Below are 20910 nucleotides of genomic sequence, written 5' to 3' on the forward strand. Positions count from 1 at the left end.
ATTTCATATATTATAACCTAAATTAATCAGTAACCAAGTATTTTACTCAAACTCAATACAGTACTTTAATTGACCTGGTTCCCCACAACCACACATTTGCCATATGTGACCCGCTCTATCGAAATCAATCGAAAGTCGCAACGACTCATTTCAAAATAAACGTGGATTTGCGTAAAAAATATAGTTTTTCGGGGATCAGGGGGGTATACTGCGAAGCAGGATTTTCGCTTAGCCGGCTAAATTCAGGGAAAACTCCGGCTTTCCGGTCATCCGAAGCTGGTTCTCTTTTTAGCAGGCTAGATCTCCATGGTAATATATGCTAAGCAGCTAACCTGGTCGGGACCAGGTTAGGTTGCAGGCTAAGAGCTCAACTCAGTGAAAGCACCGCCTGCTGACCAATCAGAGCTCAGTGTGCGGAGTTTAAAGCGATCAAGTCATATTACAGGAGAAAGGAAATACAGAAAAGCAGCCGTTGCAGGAAATACGGCCGGCAAAAATCACCGACTGTGTGAACGTGAACATTAATAGAATATCACCTCCCATCTTCAGAGAAATCTGACTATTATAACATTAACGTTAAGAAAGCTTAATTAAATAGCTGCCACAACATAAGTACACTGCGTGCAGACGTCGATGTGTCCCATTATCATTCATATCACATCATATCACATCATAATGTATCATATATCTCCTTATCTGAGTCAGCTTCTTGAGCCGTATCTGGCCATGCAACACTTACAGTGTCACATAGGCCTACTGTATGCAGAAGTATTATTTTAAGCAACACAATAAGTTGACGAAACACTCGAGACAAATGTAATTAAAGTCAGATCGTGTTTTAGACGGGGCAGTGATATCATGAACCTGTTAATGTACGCATTCAAACACTTTTTATTTTACCAGCTGTATTCACCTTGCAGGTGCAACTATGTGGCTTTGATCCTGGATCAAGTGTTTAAGTCATGGATGTTTAAAGTTTAACTTATTCATATTTGACTAGTATTACAGTTAACTTTTCATTCAGGAAGTATGACGCTGCGCTACAGGCCCGGTTCTACGGGGGTGCATTCCTATCTAGTTATGGGCTTGAGCGATCCACTTGATAACCCGCAACGTAGTACAGTTTAGCGACAGCGCGTATGTTTTGGATTAGGCCAACCGGCTAACTAAACATATCCAGGTTAGGTTGAACCAGCTTCGTAGTATAGGCCCCAGGTGTTTTGTTTGATTTTAAATAAACAAAGTCTTGGCTTTCAGAATATGACATTTTTATTTCCAAAATCACACGATAAATAATAATAATAATAATAATTTCAATTTATATAGCGCCTTTCACGAAACCCAAGGACGCTTTACAATGGGAAGTAATAAAACAAAAGGTAATAATAATCATACAGAGCAATAGCAGGAAATAAGTGACTGTATATTAGTTGAGGCCAAAAGGCCTGAGTAAATACATGTTTGAAGCTTGTAAAGGGAAGATGACAGCTCTCACTCACCACTCTGCTCTTCCACAGCGCTGCTTCCCCTCCCTCCGCTGACATTATGAATGTAAGCGGATATGTCGGGACAGAATTTATTTTACCGGACAAATTTGAAACTTACCGGTCATGTTTCAATAATAATAATAAGAATTGTGTAGCAGAGTTTCCGTTAGCAGGTAATCACTGGACTAGGACCGGATATGCTGATGTTTAAAACTCAGTTAATGGGGCTCATTTTTATATTGCTTCAGTTTATAATCGTTACAGATCAATACATTCTGATTCATTTTTCAATAAATGATTCCACAAACAACAAACAACATCATTATTACATTCAAACAAACTACTTGTAGTAGATGAAGTACATTATTCAAAAGTTTACATTAACTTTGAATAATAACACGGGATAAACGGATGCTCTCTTTTCCCCTCTCCCTCCCTCTCTCTCCTGACAGCCCGTCAGTTTCTCCTGCAGCTCTCTAAACAGTGGGCGGGGCTTCAGGTGATTATACAGAGCTGCGTCTCCGTCAGACTCAGCAGCTGATCTGATCTCTCTCTCGGGTCCGGTTATACTTCACTCGCGTTTATGTCCATATCGATCAGATCCAGCTCTCCTGATCGGCCTTAGAGAGCACCGATCAAAGAGTGAATATCGGCCGATAATGACCGGCGGCTAACGGAAACCCTGATGTGAGACTGTCGGTCCTATGTTGCCGACCCATGACCTACACCCTACATTACATTACATGTCATTTGTTAGACGCTTTTATCCAAAGCGACGTACATACTCAATACTGTGGACAATCCACACAGGAGCACTTTGGGGTGCGTTTTCAAGTGCCTGATGAAATTCGACGTTGTTGCGCCAGCATCCTTGATTTTGATATTGCAGACTTTGCAGTGTGCGCTCCTTTTGTTGGTGCCGCCGGCGTTTTGTTCGAAGTTTTTGTAGTTGAACCTAATTACAAGCGGTACAGCCGCAGGTGTGCCGCCGGTCGCCATTGTGTTACTACGAGGTAGTGATGGGTCGTTCGCGAACGATTCGTTCTTTTTGAACGAATCTTTGAAGTGAACGAGATGAACTGATTCCTCCCACAAAACGATTCGTTTGTTTGAGTCGCCGCTAAAGACTCGCGAACGACGAACTTAAAGAACTGGCGGAAACAGTTCAGAACTGTTTCCTACAGTGTAGCTACTGTAATCAGAGCCTGAGCTCCGACACACACACACACACACACACACACACACACACACACACACACACACACACACACACACACACACACACACACACACAGGAGCGGGACATCCTCCTCAACCTGTCCGCAATAAAGAGGACGGATACCTGAACCGTAGCGTCCAGCTAGCTTAGCGATAAATACACACATCTTTGTATTCTCCTCCCCCTGTCGGCCCTAAAAGCTTCAGATGGTGGATACCTGAGCTCCATAGCGTCCCGCTAATGTGAAAAACACACACAGCGTTAGCGGGACATTCTCCTCCCCCTGTCGGCACTAAAAGCTTCAGAGGGCGGATAGCTGGGCTCCGTAGCGTCCAGCTAGCTTAGCAATAAATACACACAGCGTTGTATTCTCCTCCCCATGTCGGCCCTAAAAGCTTCAGATGGCGGATACCTGAGCTCCATAGCGTCCCGCTCATGTGAAACACACACACAGCATTAGCGGGACATTCTCCTCTCCCTGTCGGCCCTAAAAGCTTCAGAGGGCGGATAGCTGGGCTCCGTAGCGTCCCACTAGCTTAGCCGCTAGCTAAAGGTAAACATAGATGGGTACATACTATAGAATATGAATAAATCGTCACCGATGTAGAGGATATATTTTTGTATTCACTTTGAACTCGCCCAAATGGAGTTTAATGCTTTGGGATTTAAGCACATAGCATGGGTTTGAAAGTATAACGTGCTAGCCTGCTGTAATACATCGTATAGTCAGGCACACATTTATGAGAGATTTAACAATGGCCAATTATATTTCTTAAATAATATGTAGCCTATTCCCAGAGCATAATTCATGGGGCAACAAGGTGAGGTGTAAAATGTGTTTTAATATCATAAATGTTACGCCAGCAAACTTCTTGTACGGACTTCGGCAGTAGTGAATACTCACTGAACGAATTAAGTACAAAGACGAATCGTTCGCGAACGTGCAAATCACCAGAAGTCGTTCGCGAACCGGTGAACGAATCAGTGAACGAATCTTTCAAGTGAACTGAATCAAAAGATTCGTGTCCCCGAAGGGAATCGGAATTCCCATCACTACTACGAGGTAGTAACAGAGGCACGCACGTCTGCGTAATGAGCCCGGCTAAAATAACTGGATGGCCTACCTGCCTGTCAGCCTTCCATCTGGGCACAAACTTATCTCGTGCCCTCATTGGTCATGTGCGCGTTCGTGTGTGTTGGAGGAGGCGGGCTCTATAAGGAAGTAGCAGCCAGAGTCTAGCAGATTATCTCTGGTTGTGTATTTTCAAATTCTAGCGATCTCGAGCCGGTTTCTCTCAAATGTACCTACCCCACCTTTAATACGCCAAAAATAGAAAACACAATGATTGTTCACGAGTCCCAACACACGAGTCCAAGTCGAGTCTGAAGTATTTTGGTCACGAGTCCAAGTCAAGTCTGAAGTCTCTGTGTGTGCGACTTAAGTGCGACTCGAGTCCCCATCTCTGGTTTTCAAACTGTGTATTTATGGCCTTCTTGTGTCTCGTTGTGGTCATCGTTACTGGAAATGTTCTTCGAACAGTAGCTCACTCTGTAAGGATTTGGTTTGGAGGGTTAGGATTAGAGTGAGGGTGACTGGTTCAAGTCCCAATTGGACCAAGCATGGCAATATTCACTGACTCAGCACTGTGAGGTCTTCTTGAGCAAGGCATCAAACCCCACACTGCTCCGGGCCCCTAACCATGGCAGGCCCCTTGCTCTGACACCTCTCAAATGAATGCATGTGTTCAATTTTGAAACAAAAGACAACATTCATTTTAGCTACCTTTTGTTTTTTTAACTTAACAGAGCCTTCAGATTCAGCCTTCTGAAAACAAAAAAAGCCCTAGGTTTTTATAAAGATAATTTATTATTTAAGATATGACATGTTGTGCCACTGTGCCGCATGGCTTGGCGCAGTGGCACATCGATACGTTTATGATAAATAGATGAGGGGGAGAGGACGCTGGTGCTGCTTGTTCACCGCTTCTCCTTCCAGTTCTCCTTTTAGTTGTAGTTTAAGTATCGTGTTTTTTTTCGTTGTTGTTTTTTAATGTTACCTTTAAACATCTAACTTATATCTTCTGCTGACTGCATCTCTGCTTTCTACTAAATTACAAACCTTGTTTTGGGAAACCGCTCCTACCTGTTGCTGGCACCTTCCACTGCTATCGACAGCTCCCGAACAGCTAACGCTAGCTGGCTAGCTAGCAGCCTATTTGGCTTCCAGCGAGCTAGTCAGCAGCCTATTTGGCTTCCAGCGAGCTAGTCAGCTCACTGCGTTGAGCCCGACCTACCAGGTCTCTTTGCTGCTTCACTGACATCTGAAGCATGAAGTTGAGGCCATCATCAAAAACATGAAACCCTCCACCTGTGCCCTGGACCCCTTTCCCACAGCCCTGGTCAAATATAACACTGGTGCCATAAGTGCCCTCATCACTTAAGTGATAAAACACTACCTTCAGTCTGCTCATGTTCCATCCCCAGTAAAAACTGCTGTCATCAAACCACTGATGCAGACAGCAGCAGCGGCGCCTAGCTCTTCCGAGTCTTTAGTATTTTCGAGTGTTTTTGACGTTTATTCGTCTAGTTCACTTCAAACACCCCGAACTGATACAGTCAGGACTTGACAGTACAGTCGTGAGTTCCTGCTGGACAAGGAAATAACAACAAAACAAACAATAGACGCTACGCTGGCAGAGGTACTCAGTGGCTTTGGAATACGTTCAACCTCGCCCTCACCTGCTACCTACATGCTGAATAGGAGACGCAGCAAGCGGTGTGAGAGGAAGCGCGGAGGCATCAAGGCTAGCACGGAGGAATCCGAGCTAGGCTAGCAGCAGGCCCGCTATTCCGAGCATTCTCATGGCTAATGTTCGCTCACTGGACAATAAAATGGACATCATAAGACTACTCCGGTCGACCCAGAGTGAGGTGAGAGAGTGCTGTGTGTACGTTTTTACGGAATCATGGCTAAATGTGACCCGCTCATTTAAAAAATAAATGTGGATTTGGGTCAGTAACATTTTATATTTTCAAAACGGCAAACAAATTCAATGAAACAGCAAGTCAGTTTCAACATTTTCTGAATGAATTCAAATATGTATTTTTCAATTTGGCATGTGCCCAATGAAAAAGATAACACTATAAGGCATTTTTATGTATTTCATTATATACACCCCTTGAAAATGTAATTCGGCAAAACAAGGCTATTTTCCATATGATATTAAAATCAATGAAAATGACAGTCACAGATAGTGAAAAATGTAATTCTTGATCTATAAGGAATCTATATCCAGGTATAACATTTTCACACCAAAACTACAAATATTAAATATTTTGTCTTTTAAGGCAATAGCTTTTCATCCGTCATAATTCTTTTCCTACATCATTCCAGTACAGGTAAAAATGCTTTCAAATAATATAAAACCTCTTATTATAATTAACTTCCCTTCATTCATTTCATTGTTTATGTCTATGTTTATGTTTATGTATTGTTTATATCTGCTGTCCTGATTTCAATGGGGAGCTCATTCCACCATTTTGGAGCCAGGATAGCAAACCGACGTGTTTTTGTTGATGGGACTTGGGTCCCCCTCGCAGTGCAGGTGCAGTGAGCTGTTTGGCTGATGCAGAGCAGAGGGCACGTGATGGGGTGTACAGTTTAATCATGTCCTGGATGTAGGATGGGACAGATCCATTCGCAGCATGGTATGCAAGTACCAGTGTCTTGAAGTGGATTCTAGCAGTTACTGGAAGCCAGTGAAGGGAGCGGAGGAGCGGTGTGGTGTGGGAAAATGGAGGAAGGTTGAAGACCAGACGAGCCGCTGCATTCTGGATGAGCTGCAGAGGTCGGATGGCACATGCAGGTAGACCAGCAGTTGCAGTAGTCTAGGCGTGAGATGACGAGAGCCTGGACCAGAACCTGCGTCGCTTTCTGGGTCAGCTGGGGACGCATCCTCCTGATGGTGTAAAGCGTGTATCTGCAGCAGCGGGTTGTAGCAGCGATGTTTGCAGTGAAGGAAAGGTTGTTATCTAGGGTCACACCCAGATTCCTTGCAGTCTGAGTCGGGAAACAATAGAGGTGCCGATGTTGATTGTCAGGTCAAGACTGGGACAATCTTTTCCCGGAAGGAAAAGCAGTTCAGTCTTGTCAAGGTTGAGCTTGAGGTGGTGAGCAGACATCCACTGAGAGATGTTCGCTAGACAAGCAGAGATGCGTGCGACGACCTGGGTCTCTGAGCGGGGAAAGGACATAATTAATTGGGCGTCGTCAGCGTAGCAGTGGTATGAAAAACCATGCAGGCTAATGACAGATCCGAGCGAGTTTGTGTACAGGGAGAAGAGGAGGGGACCAAGAACAGAGCCCTGAGGGACCCCTGTAGTTAATTGACAAGGGTCGGACTCAACATTTAGCTTACAGGCATAATTTTCAGAACAGTCCATATGGACTACAGCCTTATGGTCTTGGAGGCTCTTCTTGAGGGCCCTGCACTGTTCCACTTGATGGATCCATATGTACTGGTGCTTTGCCAGTGCGTCCAGCTTTTCATTAAAGCTTTTCAGGAGATCCTCCCATGTTCCTGTTACAGGTCTTCACAACATGGGAATAGGTTTTCCCCTCTGAGCAGACCCTCTCTCTCTGCCATTGGTGCCATGTAATCTGCTCAGTGTTTTTGGGGGATGGCTGATTCAATGTCGGAGTAGCAACACTTTGCACACTGCCTGAACATGCATTTTTTGTTTTTCAAATTACACACAATTTGAGAGAGTGTGAAATGCTTTTGCTTCCTAAAATAGCAATTTGATGTAATTTGTCAATGAGAATCTTGACATTCTCATGATCAATGCACACACAGGTGTTGCGGTCACTTGCTTTTGGCTCTGTGACATAAAAAGGACGCAGACGGAGAAACTGCCTGTAGGATATGGAATGTGCCACTCCTACCTCCGTTTTGTACTCTGAGTGAAGAGACTTGGTAAGAACACGCCACTGTTCCTTGACCTTATTGTTAGTGACAGTGTCCTTCTTTCCTGGTAAAAGACGACTGTTTTCATCACATGTGAGAAATTCAATCACACTTCTTCTTCTTTCTGGACCTTTTCTGAATGCTTATGGTCCATTATTTTCACTCACTGCTTTATGTTTTGCTCTATTCAGTCTCTGTACTTTATTGCGGCATCTGCTCTTCTTTTGTCTCTTAAAAGTTGCTTTCTTAACTCTTCTATTTCCTCTCTCAGTTTCCGTGTACGGTTTTCACTTCGATGGCTGGAGTTTTTTTTCTTGCTTCCACGTGAAGCATTATCAGGTGTTGAGGATGAGAGTGGTCCATCCCAAGGTGAGGATGGCTGAGCAGAAACAGATGGCCTTGGAAGTGAAGATGGCTGAGATGGTTCAGGAGGGGCAACTTGTGGAGGCTCCTCAAAAGAGTCCTCAGACAGAGGTGTGAGGTTCATCTCAGCTTCCACCTGCCTCTTTCTTTCCCTACGTCGCCTCTGATTGAGCCTCCACTGTTCCCTCTTCTTTTCAGCAGCAGATGCTGTCAGTTCTGTGACGGACGGATGATCATGCTGTCCAGCTTGCGTCCTCTGTTTATACCTACCAAGTATTTATGAATTTATTTATTTAGTCATGTATTTATTTATTAGATATTCATTTTTTTATTCTTTTTAATGAAGATTTAAGCCAAGTTAACTGCCAAATGCACTTTGTAGTGGTACTGTACTGTACCCCCCAAATGACTCCTGTTGGAAGTTGCGCCCCCCCCCCCCCACACACACACAGGGGGGGGGAAGCAACAGCGATAATTAAAGTTTAAAAGTCTCAAAAATGCTACAACTACTGTCACAAACTGGATGAGTGTGAAGTATTTTGTTAAAGGAGGATGAAAGTGTAATTAAGGAGCACTATTGGAGTGACTTTGATGGTTATTGGACTCAGGATTAATTAATTTGGATTCCCGCTGTATGAAGAAATTAAAGGACGGCGCGGAAGTGGAAACAATTCACAAAGGGATTAAACTGTTTAAAACACATGCTCAAAGTAAACCGGATTTTGACGATGTGTTTATGTGGATTCAAAAGTCATAAATAATCTATAAAATGGAGGAGACCGATCTGATCGGAGCAACTGTGACAAATAATCCAACTGAAACCGGCATGGACAATGACTATGTTTTAAAAATGCGCTTATCCAGAAAAGCCTGGTTTGGACACTTAACGCGCAGAAGAAACATTTATATTAAAGAAAGAATTATACATTTCTGTCTTTTTATGCCTATAATAGATACTAACTTGAATTTGTATTCAAATTAATTAATCAATTATTTTTTATATTTTATTGTAATGTTGAGACAAGGCTTTTAGTGACAATCATGTATTGCGTTACAATTATATGTAAAACAAAATATTTAAAAAAAGTCTAAATATGATATTTGGCCTCAAATCATCTGAGGACTGGGCGCCCCCCAGGTTGGGAACCATTGCTCTGAGTGATGTCATCAAATGTGGCCTGACTAAAGTCATGTGACTATAGTTCAAAATGGCCTCTGATCTTTGTTTTACCGAATGACATTCAGGAAAATGTTTCCTCGCGGAACAATGTGTTTTAGATATTTCTTCATGTTTTTAAAGATGCATCTTATCAAAACTTTTAAATGTTTATCAAGAGACTTGAAAAAAATATGCCGCATAGAATAGTTCATGATTTTTTATCATTTTACAAACAATTATCTTCATTGACTTTAAGTGAGAACCGTTTTACCGAATGACATCTTACCACTTTAATACTAGAAAAATCACCCAATTTAGTATTATTTACTCTATTTACGAATAGTAGTCAAGAAAGTGATGTGAAATGAATGCCTTCATGCAATATTTAACTATTTGTATACAACAATATAAAATGAACTCCTTGTGGAAACAGATATCTAGGCGTCGCGTCACTGACCCATTTGCGTAAAAAAGATTTTCGGGTGTTTTGTTTGATTTTAAATAAACAAAGTCGTGGCTTTCAGAAAATGAAACTTTTGTTTCCAAAATCACACGATAAATACATTTTTGAAGATGGCACCTCTCACTCGCCACTCTGCTGTAACGTAGCGTGGCTTCCCCTCCCTCCCACTGAAATTATGAATGTAAGGAGTAGTAATCATAGGTAACACGGCAGGGTCCGTGACAGTTTGTTTTCATCTGATTTCAATTAAACAAGTCTTGGCTTTCAGAATATTAAACTTGTTTTGGCAAATTCAAATGATAAATACAACTTTAAAGCTTGTAACGGCATAATTACAAGCAGAGAACGGAGTAACTTAACGTCACAGCAGGCATAACAACAGCCGGTGTTTCTTGTGAGTGTTTTCCACGGGAAACAAACACAATCCACACAAACACACAAAAATACACAAACACACACACATACACACACACACACACACTCACGAGCTTCCCACAGACCAGTAATCCAAACGAAAATATGTTACCACTACTTTGATCATTTATTATGGGCATAGATATGTCTCATAATTCTTTGTGTGAACATAAAAATAATTTGTGTGTAAATATGTGATTTGTAAATGTAAAACACCATCCACAAATGTGTTTAAAAGATTTGCAAACTCACAAATAAATTTGCAAATGTAAAACGGATCTGCAAATACGCTATATATTTTTCACAAATAAAAAAAAAGATCTGTGAGTATCTCTTTAACATTTACAACTTTCGATCCGGCATTTGTGAATCAATTTTGTATTTCTCTACCAAAAATGCGCTTGCAGATCTCAAATCTCTGCTCGTGGATCTCACATTTCTGCTTGTGGATCGTCTTTTTACACACACGGAATTTTGAGACATATTTTCCGCCGGTCTCGGCTAAAATCTACTCGTGTCACTCGGTTATTTTCGGAAACCACGTGATGGCCCGCTGATGACGACATTTCCGCATGATTTCAAAGTAAGAGCATGATGGTTTGTTTAATGCTCTGTTTTTATATTATAATGAACAGCGGAACGTTAGATGCATTCTTTATCATCATCATCATCATCATCATCATCATCATCATCATCATCATCATGTTATAGTGATACAGTTAGTTTGTGTTTATTGGTTCAATATAGCATCAAGCACTTTTGTTGATGTTGAAGTACAGGCTATAGCCTACGCCTACGCCACTTTCGGGTCCCGGGGGAGCAGCTGGCAGCGAAGCAGCCCAGATAAAACTATTTCTTCATTGTTTGTTGTGTATTCAGTCAAGCGGGTCGAAGTTACAAAGCACTTCACATCTTATTAATCGGCCTAATTATACCTTACCAGTGCAGTAATAAAGTAATCTGTAGAAAAGTACCGTATTTAGGTTAGCCTTCATAGTAAGGCTACATTACATTATGCATTACATTATGTTACTTGTTAGATGCTTTTATCCAAAGCGACTTACATACATTCAGTACTGTGGACAATCCCCACAAGAGCAATTTGGGGTGAAGTGTCTTGCCCAGGAGCACAACAACATGCTGACTGCAGTGGGGTTTGAACCTGTGACCCCTGATCCCAACACCAAGGCTCTATCCACTGCGCCACACGCCTCCCACATTAAATGTTATAATATTCATCGTGTCCTTTCTACTGTATATGCATATATTCCTGTCTATTGCTTTAATTTGTATTGTATTGTATTGTAATGTTATTGTGTTTATACTTGTTTCCACACATTTCACAATTTGGGATGAATGAAGTGTCTGTCTGTCTGTCTGTCTGTCTGTCTGTCTGCCTGCCTGCCTGTCTGTCTGCCTGCCTGCCTGCCTGCCTGCATGCCTGCATGCATGCATCACTATGGGATGCGCCTCATCGCGGAGCAAACAGAAGCATCAATCTCATTACGCCAATCTGGATTGGCTGGTGATCATGACGTCAGCGTCATGGAATTCACCCCCTATAAGTAGCTTGCGCCACGACGCATGCGTCATTCAAACACCTCTTCTAGCTTCAGAGCACATCTCTACAGTAGCCGTGCAAGCTTCACTGTCCACACACAGACCCATTTCGGTCGACGGGCGCTCGCCGGCTACTCCTTCTGCTTCGCAGGAAGACGGTAGTACTAACGCTGTTAGTATTTCAAATCGACCTCGCCCTTCTCTTACCCGAGAAAGTAAGGTAGGTCCGATTTTTTAAGCTAGCAGCACACCTGTTGCTAGCTCGCTCCCTCTCTACCGACACCATGGTAGCGAGGACGTTTTTTATTTTCTCTTCTCCACGGAGGACGAAAGGATTAAAAGAGCATACTGTCACACCAGTCAGTATTCTCCGGGAATAAAATACCCACACCGTCCTTTTCTCCGGATTAAGGACAAGGTGGTAATATATTTTCTCCCATCCCACCTGTCGAGAGCGGGCCCTCTCCACGCCACGAGGCGAACAAGATTGACGCCCCTCTCTCTCACACCTCTCTGAGAGCGACGCACGTACCGGGAGTGATGAACCTCTGATCTGGCAGATCTATTGTCCAGAGGTACACCACTTTATGCAGACTGGACTCTACATCCAAGGATTGTGAGCCAGCTGTCGGTGCGTTACGGCAGAGCCGCGGTGGATATGTTCGCTTCGAAAGACAACGCTCAGTGTCAGCTGTTCTTTTCGATGCGGGATCTGAATGCACCGTTAGGCGTGGATGCACTCGCGCACGATTGCCCCCCGGGCCTTCTGTACGCGTTTCCATCCCTGGCTCTGATACCTCCAACTCTGGCCAGCTATTTACTGGCTAGCGGAGATATATCAGCTGCTGTGCGGGCAGCCATGGCAGCTCCCACTACGCAGGGACATACTGTCCCAAGCAGGGGGGGGGCGATCTTTCACCCACACCCAGAGCGATTGGCTCTATGAGCCTGGCCCGTGAGTGGTACCGTAATCGGGGGTGCTTTGTCATAATGATCAAGCCCCCTGTGTCCTGGGCTATCCCTTACAAGGGCAAGCCTGTTACTAAGCAACGGCTCTCCCACTATTTGTGGAAGCAATTGCTGTGGGGCCCGTACGAGTTAGAGCTCGCAGGCACCTTCGGGTTCGCAAGCTCTCTTGACTCAGGGTCTGGCTGCATCCTGGGCTCCGTCCAGGATGTCTCCCATCCAAGACATTGGTGCAAGCGGCGAGCTGAACCTCGCCGCTCACTTTTGTCTGCCTTTTAACAGTCTGGACATTCTACTCCCAGTTTTGACTCAAGCAGTGCTGGGCACCTGGTTGAGTCGGAGCCCTACCTGTTAAAGTTCTGGTCGGTTTGGTGATTTTCGAGAGAAGCTCGTCTGGCAATACGGGAGCTACAATGTCCCATAGTGAGACATAGAACGGAGTGTTATGAATGAGAACTATAGGTTACTTACGTAACCCCAGGCTCAGAGTAACATGAAGTGAGATGTCTCACCAGACGGCCCTCCTTGCTATGTTGAAGCGAGAAGAGATGCTTATTTTGAATGACGCATGCGTCATGGCGCAAGCTACTTATAGTGGGTGAATTCAAGATCACCAGCCAATCAGGATTGGCGTAATGAGATTGATGCTTCTGTTTGCTCCGCGATGAGGCGCATCCCATAGTGAGACATCTCACTTCATGTTACTCTGAGTACTGGGGTTACGTAAGTAACCTATAGTTTTATCTGGGCTGCTTCGCTGCCTCCTGCTCCCCCCGGGATCCGAAAGTGGCGCATAGCCTGCACTTCAACATCAACGAAAGTGCTCGATATATGCTGTATTGAACCAAACTAACACAAACTAACTGTATCACTATAACATGATGATGATGATGATGATGATGATGATGATGATGATGATGATGATGATGATGATGATGAATGCATCCAACGTTCCGCTGCTCATTATAATAAAAAAAACAGAGCATTAAACAAACCATCGTGCTCTTACTTTGAAATCATGCGGAAATGTTGTCATCAGCAGGCCATCACGTGGTTTCCGAAAATAACCGAGTGACACGAGTAGATTTTAGTCGAGACCGGCTAAATGATGAAAAATACGCCGGTAAAATGTGCCGGCTTATGCCATAATAGGATAGCAACAAGTCGTCAAGATAGTCAGTTTAGCTTCGGTTGCTATGCTAACATCACCCATTTTATACCAGAGAAACTTTCATAACAGCGTTGTGATGCCAAACAGCGGGCATCACTGCAGCGGTCGGTAGATGCCGCTGAAACACATGAATAAACAATGAACCATGGCACTCTGGAGAAAAGTACAAGGGTTGAGAAGTAGTTATTTAATTGAATCTGGCTTCGTATGATTAAAAGCAACACGATCATCGACCCAATGCCGTTGGGGAGAAAATCAGCGACATAAACGGTGACGTCATGATGCAGCAGCGGCAGCACCAGTCGGGCTCTGGGCGGTGTGAACAAAACGGGGACTGAAAAGAAAAACCGGTTCCGAACCAGAAAAGCTCTAGCACGGAGCTAGAACGGGAACCGCGTTGGTGTGAAATGGGCAAGAGAGGAGGCACTCTGTGAGCTGCATCGAGCGATCTCTAACCAGCAGACAACATAGCCAGACAGCCTTCTCATTGTCGCTGGGGACTTTAATCATGCAAACCTGAAAACGTTCACGCCAAACATGTTGACTTGCCAACAAAAGAAAATTCACTTCTTGGCACGCTTCGAAGCCTAGCACACCTGCGCAGAAAACAACGCTTCCACACAATGACCAGGCTATATGTCTGTCCCCAGGCAGTGTGAGGAGCACACTGTTAAGGATTAACACCCAGAAAGCTTCTGGGCCTGACAACATTCCTGGCCGTGTGCTAAAGGACTGCGCCGCTGAGCTCACAGATGTCCTCACAGACATCTTCAACATCTCCCTGAGCCAGGCTGTTGTTCCCTCGTGCTTCAAGGTAACCACCATCACACCTGTACCAAAGAAGTCATTACCTTCCTGCTTCAATGACTACCGCCCGTAGCGCTGACTTCCACCATCATGAAGTGCTTTGAGAGGCTAGTCATGAAACAAATCAAATCCACCCTCCCCCGCTCACTGGTTCCGTTTCAGTTTGCATGCAGAGCGAAGCGGTCCACTGAGGATGCCATCTCCTCTGCTCTCCACCCAGCCCTCACCCACTTGGACACAAAAAACTCTTGTGTTAGGATGCTGTTCATAGACTTTAGCGCAGCGTTCAACACTATCATCCCCCAACAGCTGGTTTGTAAACTAACAAACCTGGGCCTCAGCCCCTTTCTCTGCAACTGGCTGCTGGACTTCCTCAATGCCAGACCCCAATCTGTACGGGTCGACAACAACACATCAGGCACCATCACACTGAGTATGGGGGCCCCCCAAGGATGTGTGCTAAGCCCCCTGCTCACCCACCCACAGCTCCAACCACTTCATCAAGTTTGTGGATGACACAACCATGGTGGGTCTCATCAGCAACAACGACGAGACCCACTACAGGAGGGAGGTGAACCAGCTGGCCACGTGGTGCATAGACAACAATATTGTTCTCAATGTGGAGAAAACAAAGGAGATTGTTGTTGACTTCATGAGAACCTCAACCCAACACCCCCACCCATTGACCATCGGTGGTGCTGCTGTGGAGCAGGTGAGCTGTACCAACTGATTGGGTGTGCACATCACCGAGGACCTCTCCTGGAGTAACAACACCACGTCAATCACGAAGAAAGCCCAGCAGCACCTCTACTTCATCCACAAACTGAAGAGAGCAGGAGCTTTCCTATGAAGGTAGATATGGTGCAACATGCAAGAGCTTGTAAAACCTGATGTGAGCACTTGCAGAAAAAAACTCTGAGCTTATGTGCATACATGTACACTTGTATAGAAAGAAACAGAAAGAAAAAAAAAGTGTTGTAGCTTGTAGAAAAAAATGAACTTAGTGATGAAATGTTCACTTACAGAAAAATATATTTTCCATTACTTGGTTATTACAACCTCTCAAATCAGTCATTACAACGTCACGAAATCTGGTCTGTGGCAGTATAAATCGACGACTCTGCGGCCTTGACTTTTGCTACACTTATTGCGATGAATGTGTCGCTAAAGTAATTTTCACCTGTAGATGTGGGGGGAGGAAGGGGGTTGGAGCGAAGGGGCGGGGCTATCAGAACGACGAGGCGCAATCGGGTCACACAGCCATATAATCAGGACAAACCGGATGACTGCGGGTCCCCGCATGTTGCCCCTTTTACACTAATGTGGTTCCAGGACCAATTCGGAGCTTGAGCCTGATAAGCACCGTTTTTTCCTGTTCATGCCACAGCGGAGACGGCTCTTTTCCCCGAAAACCGGTTCTTACCAAGCTCGACATTTTTTTAGATTAACCTGAGCTAACAGTTTATGGAGAGTAGCCTACGGCAAATAAAAGTTGTAACAAGCAGTAGCGCTGAGCAAAGTGACTAGAACGCAACCACACACTTTATAAAGTCAGGCAACACTAACCAGGCTTCGTGTGATTCGGTTTATTTGTACCTTATTTTGACCATCCGTTCGCTGTTATTGATCATTGTGGAGAGAGGCAGACGTTTTGTTTTGTATTATAGCAGATCAGATGGAATCAATACATGGGCTGCAAAGGTTGTCATGTCTGACTACCTGCAATTGGATAATAGCTTCTGGCCTGGACACAGTTTACACCTTACCGTCACATTCCTGTCCTTTCTTCTGACACATGTCATGTGTTACACCCAACACTTCTGATGACACACTGCTCTGCATCAGAACAAACCCAACCCCCTTAACCAGCTGCCTGGATGAGATAAAGGCGTGGATGAAGCACAATTTACTAAGCAGCTCTAAAACTGAAGCCATTCTAGTACACACTCCACATCAGGTTCATTAATGCTCCATCAATTCACATCACAGCAGCTTCTCCGCTCAGAACATTCCACTCTCATCAACAGTCACCAATCTCGGTTTTAAAATGGATCCTCACCTGACCTTCGAGGCCCACATCAAACAAAGATGCCAGACCTCCTTCTACCACGTCAGAAATATTGCTAAACTTCGCTGAAAAGCTGAAAAGCCTGTCCACGCCTTTGTCTCCTCCAGGCTTCACTACTGTAATACAACCGGGATTCCTAGCAAGAACATCCAAAATCTGCAATACATCCAGAACAGCGCTGCTAGGATAATGATGCGAGTGCGAAAGTACGAAAACATAACACCCATCCTCAAATTATCATCCCTGTCTCACTATGAAATCTCCCTTTTCACCCATCAGTACCTTCATGGAAATGCTCCATTGTACCTCAGAGAACTGCTCACCCCACAAACCTCCACAAGAAACCACCATTCTGGGAAGGCTAACCTCCTCCATCCCCCAAGGACCAAGGTCAAAACCATGGGGGCCTTCTGCTCTGAGGACTCCACACACTGTGAATGCTTTAAAAAAAGAAAATAGTTTATTTACTTTAAAATGTAAATGTATTATTATTATTATTTAATTTGTCTGGAACAATGAAGTTATGTAAAAAAAAAATGTATTGATGATTTTCTGCAGTCTAAATGGGATCAACGCTGTGTGAATATCCCGGCTGGTACTGCAGCTTTTTGACTGGATGGTAGTGAAGTTTCTGTTTACAGTTCCCAACAGTAACATACACTTAGAACTCAGGAAGAAATAACACATTCATTCAGCTCTGTGTTTTACATGTGGATATTTTATTGTGGGGGTGTCAGTTACCATGGTCCCTGTGTGAGTCTTTCCCAACTGTGGATCTCAGTATTCCTGTAACTCATGCAGCCTGAGTGTACTCGAACAAAGCAAAACAAAATATTTGCAATATTAATTGGCACCTGTGGAAAAAAATTGAATTATTACAATGTAAAAGTTGAAAAATGTGGCATGTCAAGCCAATCAAGAGTTAGAAAGCTTGAAGTTATGGGTGCTTTTTGATGATATGGAATTAAAAAATATAGTATATATTATATATACTGTTCTTTAATTTGCAGTTATTGTATTTGAGTACCATCCTAAAAGATTGACGTCTAGTTTGATCTTTTCAATTTGATACAAATCTAAATTAAAACTGCGGTCACAGACGTGCACGCAGTTGTGGGCGGGCCTTCGCGTCCGAGCGCCTGTCGGGGAGGGTCGCCGGTCGTCCCGGCATCAAGCAGACGCGCGCGAGTCCTCCGAAATGAGCCGTTCGCAATTTCTCAAATGTTCGCGTCCCAGACTCCTCGGTCCTCTGGCTGCGACCCGGAACCGGATGTGGGCGTGCCGCCTCGAAGGAAAACACATTTCTGTAAAGGCTCGTCGAGGATCGATTATCGTGGAGGCTGTCTGGAGGAGCAGTAACCGTGGCGTGTGGTGCAGTGGGTTGTGCAGACTTTCTGCCCTTTACCGTTTGTGTACTCTGGATATTAGGCCATGTATGTTTTTAATACAACTGCTTTAATTGTGAGCCGACATTTACAGTGAGAACAGCTGCTGAGGCCAATGCAGAAAGCAGAACAGTGTGTATAATATGTATCACTCAATAATATAAGTAACAGGCTTACATTACACACTTTGTTTGTATGCTTTAGTAGATATCTACAAATAAACAGTTGATATTTTTCATGAAACCAAATAGTGCTTCACATCAAAACATATACATGGGCTGTAGCCTGATACATATATAATATGCTTTAAGAGCTGTATGTGTGTGTTGTGGAGTGTATATGTGTCTGTTGTAATTGCATGTGCCGCCAGCAGAAGGAGCTGCTGGACTAACACTCAACATTACATTGCATTTAGCTGACGCTTTTATCCAAAGCGACTTACAATAAGTACATGCAACCAGGAAGACCCAACCTTGAAGACAACAGAATAATATAAGTACATCAGGTTTCATAGAGCCAAACATTTCAAGTGCTACTCAACTGGCTTTAGATAAGCCAGTCCTTTATTAGTATATAAGTGCTCTGTTAGCAGTTCTTTGTTAGTCATTCTATCGCTCGAAGTGGAGTCGAAAGAGATGAGTTTTCAGTCTGCGCCGGAAGATGTGCAAGCTTTCTGCTGTCCTGATGTCAATGGGGAGCTCATTCCACCATTTAGGAGCCAGGATAGCAAATCCACATGTTTTTGCTGATGGGAACTTGGGTCCCCCTCGCAGCGAGGGTGCAGCGAGTCGTTTGGCTGATGCAGAGCGGAGTGCACGCGCTGGGGTGTACAGTTTAACCATGTCCTGGATGTAGGAAGGGCCAGATCCATTCGCAGCATGGTACGCAAGTACCAGTGTCTTGAAATGGATTCTAGCAGTTACCGGAAGCCAGTGAAGGGAGCGGAGGAGCGGCGTGGTGTGGGAAAATGTTGGAAGGTTGAAGACCAAATGAGCCGCTGCATTCTGGATGAGCTGCAGAGGTCGGATGGCACATGCAGGTAGACCAGCCAGGAGGGAGTTGCAGTAGTCTAGGCGTGAGATGACGAGAGCCTGGACCAGAAGCTGCGTGGCTTTCTGGGTCAGCTGGGGACGTATCCTCCTGATGTTGTAAAGCGTGTATCTGCAGCAGCGGGTTGTAGCAGCGATGTTTGCAGTGAAGGACAGTTTGTTATCTAGGGTCACACCCAGATTCCTTGCAGTCTGAGTCGGGGAAACAACAGAGGTGCCGATGTTGATTGTCAGGTCAAGAGTGGGACAATCTTTTCCCGGAAGGAAAAGCAGTTCAGTCTTGTCAAGGTTGAGCTTGAGGTGATGAGCAGACATCCACTGAGAGATGTCAGCTAGACAAGCAGAGATGCGTGCAACGACCTGGGTCTCTGAGCGGGAAAAGGACAGAATTAATTGGGTGTCGCAGTGGTATGAAAAACCATGCAGGCTAATGACTGATCCGAGGGAGTTTGTGTACAGGGAGAAGAGGAGGGGACCAAGAACAGAGCCCTGAGGGACCCCTGTAGTTAATTGACAAGGGTCGGACTCGGACCCTCTCCAAGTTACCCTGTAGGTACGGTCTTTGAGGTATGAGGTGAGGAGGGAAAGTGCAGAGCCTGAAACTCCAAGTTTGTGGAGAGTGCGAAGGAGGATCTGATGGTTCACCGTGTCGAATGCAGCAGACAGGTCCAACAGGATGATGACAGAGGAGAGGGATGCTGCTTTGGCAGTGTGCAGTTCCTCAGAGACAGCAATGAGAGCAGTTTCTGTGGAGTGACCTGCATTGAAACCAGACTAGTGCGGATCCAGATGGTTGTTCTGATGGAGATAACAGGAGAGTTGTTTAAAGACAGCGCGTTCAAGTGTTTTAGACAGGAACGGGAGGAGAGAGACAGGCCTGTAGTTTATAACATCAGACGGGTTGAGAGTGGGTTTCTTTAGGAGAGGGTTTACTCTTGCCTCCTTGAGACTGTTTGGAAAGTGACCAGAAGTTAGAGAAGTGTTGATGAAATGGGTGAGAAACGGTAGAATATCAGGAGCGATAGTCTGAAGGAGGTTTGAAGGGATAGGGTCCAGAGGACAGGTGGTAGGGCGGGCAGAGGTAATGAGGGTAAGAACCTCACTTGGAGAAGGAGGTTAGTGTGTGGGTGAAGGGAGGATCTGGTGACCAAGCGGTGAGTAAAGGTGAGTCAGAAAAAGAAGAACGAATATCATCAACCTTTTTTTTCAAAGTGGTTAACAAAGTCGCTTGACAGAAGGGAGGAGGGGGAAGGGGCTTTGGGGGGGTCCAAGAGGGTGGAAAAGATTGAACATAGTTTTTTGGGATTGGAATAGGAAGATTGGATCTTATCTTGAAAAAAAGTGCGTTTTGCCTGAGAGATCGAAGCAGAGAAAGAGGAGAGCCTGATAGGTTAGGAGGTCGTCATGGTGTTTGGATTTCCACCGTTTCCGCTCTGCTGCCCGAAGGATGGTTCTATTAGCACGCAGTGCATCATTTAGCCAGGGAGCAGGAGGGGACTGACGAGCCTGCCGAGATGTGAGAGGACAGAAAGTCCATAGAGGATGAGAGAGTAGAGAGGAGAGTTTCTGCAGCAGAGTTTGGAGGCAGAAGTTGGAACGAGTCAGAGGAAGGGAGGGCTGAGAGCACCGATGAGGGGGAGAGAGAACAAAGGTTACGGCGGACAGGTGCAGGATGAGAAGAGATTAGTTTGTTATCTTTGGAAAGGGGTAGAGAGAATGAAATGAAGAAGTGATCGGATGTGTGGAGAGGGTTTACAGAGAGGTTAGAAGTAGAGCAGTTCCTTGAGAATATGAGATCAAGGACATTGCCAGCTGTATGAGTCGGTGGGGAT

The 20910-nt window shown here is 44.6% G+C and overlaps 1 protein-coding gene across 1 annotated transcript in view; it reads left to right on the plus strand.

Annotated features, from left to right (window-relative positions):
* The window catches only part of frem1b (Fras1 related extracellular matrix 1b), a 288564-nt gene that overhangs the window by 63173 nt on the left and 204481 nt on the right, over positions 1 to 20910 (plus strand). The window lies entirely within an intron of this gene.

The sequence above is a fragment of the Pseudochaenichthys georgianus genome, chromosome 4 (genome assembly GCF_902827115.2).
Source record: "Pseudochaenichthys georgianus chromosome 4, fPseGeo1.2, whole genome shotgun sequence".
NCBI lineage: Eukaryota > Metazoa > Chordata > Actinopteri > Perciformes > Channichthyidae > Pseudochaenichthys > Pseudochaenichthys georgianus.